Here is a 6,190-nt window from a genome sequence, read left to right as displayed (position 1 = left end):
CATAGAGATACTATATAAGAGATATACTACCTATCACAGTTCTATGTGGACACAGAATGGTGTTTTCCTTGTAGGTGCAGACATCAGCAAGAAGAGCTTCTTTTACCAGGGATGAGAGATGGAGATATAGGCCACGATTGTCTGTCATTAGAGCTGTCAGTTTAGTCGGACCTTTTCCAAGGCTTCGACAGGCGTGCTTTGACAAATGTGTGTCAGCGCTTCATCTGAAACGCTGCACAATGTGATCACACAAAACAGCCTAGCTATAAATTCCTTTCTCGGTCTACCTTTGGAAAAAAAAGGACACAATTAGAGACCTGGCAACATATTGATTATACTGTACGCTCATTGCGTCACCACCAAAACGTGGCAGCTCCAATGCTAGTAGTGCACGAATAGTGTGCCTGCAATTTTTACAAGTGTGCACTAGAAGGGATTCCCTAGCCATGACATTCTTACGATGTTCAGATTGTGTTGCTGATGGGAGCACTCTTAGCAGTCACTGGGCAGAACAAAAAGCACCTGGCACCAGAGGAATCACTGTGTTTGTTGTCGTTCCTCAGAAGGCCCGAGTTCACCATGTCTGCGCCTGGAACAGCATTGTGTCCCGTGATCCCCTTGTTGTGCAGATCTTTCTGGGTGTGTCCTTTGTTCATTTCCTGCTACACTTCGTTGTCGTGTTAGGTGCCTGGCCACTGCTGGCTGACCAGTATGGTGTTGTGTTACAAGGAAATCAAAATTCTAACGATTGGCGTCTCGCTAACCTATTCCACTGCGTCGATTTGCACGGACGGGCAGTGGAGGGCCAAAAAAGAAACAGAACCTAATTCAGAAAAGTAGCAGTATATAGCAAAGCTGCAACATGCATGTTTGTTGAAGGTGCTGCGTACAGACCTCAGTGTTTTGGACACGCCGTCACATGCCGTCCCCCGATTGCTGGATACAATCCTAAGCCTTCGGAAGAAAAGGTGGAAAGTGCTTTGAAGTGAAGTGCCGACAGGAAAGTGCTTGAGACTCTTTTTGAAGTGAAGGTCTCTGTGTGAGAATGTTGTTGAGTTTGAGGACGAGTCTGTTGCAGAGTTTATACGAAGAGTGCATAAAGCAAATAAATTCTAGTAGCGACCACTTTACACAAACCACATTGTACATAAGCTCAGAATTAATTGCACATGCCTCCTTTACGAGTGCACAGGGTGGTATTGGGCCCAATGTGGCAGAGGACTGGAATTATTGGAGCTAAAAAAGCTTTTATTTTTATTTCTTTTAAATGTGTAACTGCTTTGGGAGACCAACAGCTTTTATGAGACTACGTTTTCCCACCAGCCTTCAGTGAATTTTAGCCCAGTCTTTCTGGCTTCAAAAGCTAATAATTTCTCAAAACTTGCTTAACGGCAGGCCATCTAAATTAAGCTTGAAAACCTATAAGGTTGAATTAGTGGATGTCTTGGCAAGTTCAGGTGTTGACCTCAAAGAAAAACCAGTGTCCTCGTCACATTGTTGGGACCGCTATGGCGGCTCAGGGGTGGCCAGAAAACACCGAATGATCCTTCCAGTTTACATTATTGTACATATTAGCCAATGGCATCAGAACATAAGACAATGTGAACCAATGCTGTTCTATACAGTTGTGTGCACTGTGTATCTCAAGTCACAAAAAAAAACAGCATTTTCATTTCGGTTTACTTAATTGAAAGACGTCCTACAGGAGAAGCATCGGGAGAGACACTTCAGATAAGTGTGTGCTTCATAAGGATGTGTTTTTCTTTTAGCTTCATCTTCGCAAAAATGAATAGATACCTGTACATCTTGGGGGTCTTTTCTGTTTTGGTAACATTGCTTCACCTGTGTCCCCCCCCCCCCCCCCCCCCGTTTTTCTCGGCTCCCCTTCCTACATCCTTTTTTTTTTTTCTTTTGCTCCATGCATTGTATAAACATGCGACATCAGTTTTGGCATACGTCACCTCTCCCCCAAGCGGGCAGAGACGTGGAAGTACACTTGTGAGATTCCATGCTTTAAAAATATATTTTCATGTGTTGTGCTTTGTACATACCTATGTCCTAATAAATTTAATGTACTACTTTGGGAAAAATGGCTTTTTTGTTTTTCTCACACCCCAAAAGGCACGCGGGACATCACTCACCCGTGGATGAAGGGCCCTTGTGGCATATTCCTTAAAGGGACACTAAAGTCAACTATTAAGTTGACGTTGATTGTTGAAATGGTGGTTCAAAAACCTTGTAGTGTTACTTTTGTGCCAAGGAAGGGCCTATTTTGAAATAAAATCATGTTTTAGTGGTCTGCATCGATTATCACACTTCAAATCACCCGCCTCAAAAAGTGGACTGACCGAACCAACTCATGTCACTGTTGCCATGCATAACGTTGCCCGGCTTTACTGCGCTAGTAGCAGCAGACCGAAAGCAGCGGGAGCGACAGCAGCAACAGCCATTGATCAATTTCCCTCCATTGGCTCCGAGATCGCAGATGCTTTTGTTTCAACTGTGCCCCGCTAGATGGCACCACCTGGATGGCACCACCAACTGTGCCCCGCTAACGGGCACGCGCCATTTTCACCCTTTTTGTCGTCTAATTACTCTTCTGCTTCGCTACCAGAGGCGCTGTGCCGATTTGTCCGGCGAATGATGAACTTCGTGGGCGTGAGAACGGATACAGCGAGAAATACGAAAAAAAAAAGGAATTGAAGGAAAGAGAAGTTCTTGGCAAAACAAGACGTTAGCGTCGAGGCGAGGTTCGAAACAGCGCGCACATGATCCGAAAGCAGTGCCCTATCCACTTCGTTATCCAGATATCAAGGAGGTTGGAAAGGGCAGTGATAGTGAGGAGGAAAAGGACGGTGGGAGAACGAGTACAGAGAAAGAAAAATAGAGAGAGACGGAGAGAGGAGAAAAACCAAGATCTAGAGGACGAGAGTCCAACCACATACCGAAAGAAATATGAAAGGAAAGTATGAGAGAAAAATGCAGAAGGCGAGAGACCGAATACATGGAGGTAGAGATAAGAAACAATAATATAGAAAAAAGAGAAAGCCAAAAAAATTTAAGAGCTGAGAGCAAAAGTCAGACAGAGAGAGAAAGCTCGGAAGCGAGAGACAGACAACAGAGGGAGAGAAATAATCTGAGAAAGGCATAAAAAAATTGAAGGCGAGATGCCGATTATCCAGAAAAACAAAGAGAAAGAGAAAGAAAAATTCAGAACGACTGAGAAAGAGACAGCCAGAGAGAGGAAGAAATACAAAGAAACACACAAAAAAATAAGTTAGAAGGAAAAAGAAGGAAGCATAGAATTCGTGGGGTAGAAAAACTATCATCTTCATGAACGGGTGTCCACACTCCTCGTTACCTTCAACTTTCTCCTCTTTTTCACTTCTACTTCGCTCAAAAAGTGCGCCAATTCGTCCACGGGGTTGGAGAATGAGTACAGGGAGAGGTAGAAAGAAGTATACGCAGACCAGAGAGAAATGAAAGAAACGGAAAAAGATAGAAGAGAACGACTACACAGAGAGAGACCAACATTGAAAGAAGAAGAAAACAGAGAGAAGGAACTAGAAGAAAAGACAAAAGAAGATAAAGGAAGGGGAGCCAAGATACTGTTTACTTGTGCTCACAGTGGTCCCCCTCATATGCTACAATCGTTGATAGGAGGTGTATGACTGGCGCTGATGGGGGCGACTACCTCTCCCCCTCTAGATACGCCACTGTGTGACACAGCCTTGCACGACTTTCAGTGCAAGCTGAGCTAATTTATCTTTTAGATGCGGAGCATCTTATACTCGCGCCTTGTAGTGCGCCGTCCGCGCCGTCCGCACCGCTTCTCGAACATTCGACAGCTGACGCGCGCGCATGCGCCGTCGCGCCGTCGCCCACTCTTCCACCATCTGTGCATCCCATCCTCCTCTACACACCGCGCGCGCTTCACTCCTCCACCATCTGTGCACCCTTCCTCCTCTACACACCGCGTTCGACATCTACAATTCTCCTGATTCTCCAGTGGACGCGCATGTGGCGTCGCGCTTCGAGAACATTCAACAGCTGACAGTGCATGCGCCGTCGTGCTGTATATATACTCAAGGTCGGCGCTCGCTCGCTCAGTTGCCGCTCGTCGGTTGGTTTGTACGGCGCGTCGACGTCCAAGGTCGCGGTGAAATGAATTCCAACGAATCCACAAACACAATGATCGACGTCCCTTCGACCAGCGCCGCCCTTTCGCATACGTGTGTACGTGTTCACTCATTTAACACCCCCTCCTACAACCACGTTAACCAATTTAGCCATCGACCCAAGTAAGTCGCAATTTAACACCCCATTTCACAACCACGTTAACCAATTTAGCCATCGACCCAAGTAAGTCGCACTTTAACACCCCGTTAACCAATTATATGGTCCGCATCCTCCTCAGTGTTCCCCCGAGGGAAGCTGCGGGCAATTTTTTCTACTGCTTTTCTGCGTCTATTGCAGTGAAGCCAACGAATCGCGAAAAAGCTACATCGATGCCATTCCAGACGGACGTCAGGGCCAATTGAGCCTTCATATGTTACAAGGTCCACTTTTTCGACTGCTTTTCCACATTTATTGCAGTGAAAAAAAAAAGCGTATCAACACGAAGAATGAAGGTATGGAGAGGTTTGTTTGATTAAAGGAACTGTGCGCATTATGGCAGACGTTCTGACACACCGAGGGCGTTCCAAGTATGGCTTGTAGCTTGCCTGCGTAGTGCTGTAGTTTACAGCATGCTCATCCAGCCCACCTCAGATGTTTCGAGCAGTCTGTTAGCCCGTCTGTCCCAGAGCTACATAAAGACAAATAACTATAGCATCGTTTCACGCGAACGCACCAACGTTGACGCATAGTAATACATCTCTATTCCTACGACTAATGATCAATGAACGTGTCCCTCTATAGTTATAAAGGGTAGAAGCCCTGCTTGCTATGAAGGGATTTTAAGGCGTGTTGTGCTTTAGCAGTGCTTGAGAGCCATAGCAATCGTAATGTTTGTTGCATATTGTAATATACTGATCTTGTCTCCCTGTGTGTGCATAGTTCAACCAGAAATACATATATAAAGGCCTCGCTGGTTAATGCAGCCTTAACAGGAACGAGGGGTCACCGATTCGAATCCCCGGCGGGTGACTCTCTCTCTCTACACACACACACACACACATCTGGAACATGACGGCAATGACAAAAATCAGCCGAGAGTGTCCACATAATTGCTATCACAATGACCAAAAAGAAAAAGAGAAACAACAAATAAGGGCACCCAGCTCCACATCGTCTTCAAAACTTGGCACCACTAGTGCGAAGAAGCCTATTCTATACTTAACCCCTCAATTCAATTCAAACATACTTAGGCTGTAATCCATGCTTGAAAAATGGCGAACATATCTTAAACATGAATATGCAGTGCAGCTCAAATAAACTTTATATGGCATAAAGCTGTGAAATCGAAGCGACCAGGATGTAGTGTTTCGTAGCGTTCCCTGGGCGATCGATGTAGTAAATATCCACTGTAAATCCCTAGAGGATGTTCACAAAATGTACTCTAGAGAAAACTTTTTTACTCCCTTTCCCCCAAAAAGGGAGGTCCACTGGCGGTCTTGCATGTCTAAGACGTTGGCAAAAAAAACGGGGGAGGGGGAGTGCCATGTCCCCAGAGTTAAACAATAAAAAATTTACACTATTAGCAAAGTAACATAAACTGCACTAGTGCAAGAATATTCTTATGTTCAATTTGAGCTATGGACCAGCATTGTTTACAATCTTGGTAATCTGCAAATGGCAAGAAGCTTGTGAAAAACTAAATTTCTTTATTCTTAGGGCAGTGGCAACAGCTAACATGTTTTCTTCCACTTAACTCTACCAATTCATGGTCTCACGCCAAGTGTCCTACTACGTACGTCTGTGGTAGAACTATCGTTGCTTGCCAGAGGAGCTTCATGAATGAAGCATAGCTTTCAGGGAAAACTGATGAAGCCAATTTGATTAAGAGATGTAAAATGGCAAGCATGGGGCACCTATGCTGGAATGCAATATTCAACCACACTCAACTGAAGTACATAACAGAGAGAGAACGCAAAAAAAAATCTCAATACATACGTTCAGGTCTTTGTTGGAGGATCAAATCTGCATCCCATTTATGGCAAAATGTAAACTTGCCACTCGCACTGAAACT

The sequence above is a fragment of the Rhipicephalus microplus genome, chromosome 2 (genome assembly GCF_043290135.1).
Source record: "Rhipicephalus microplus isolate Deutch F79 chromosome 2, USDA_Rmic, whole genome shotgun sequence".
NCBI classification, from domain to species: Eukaryota; Metazoa; Arthropoda; class Arachnida; order Ixodida; family Ixodidae; genus Rhipicephalus; species Rhipicephalus microplus.
Note: the sequence above shows the minus strand (reverse complement) of the source record.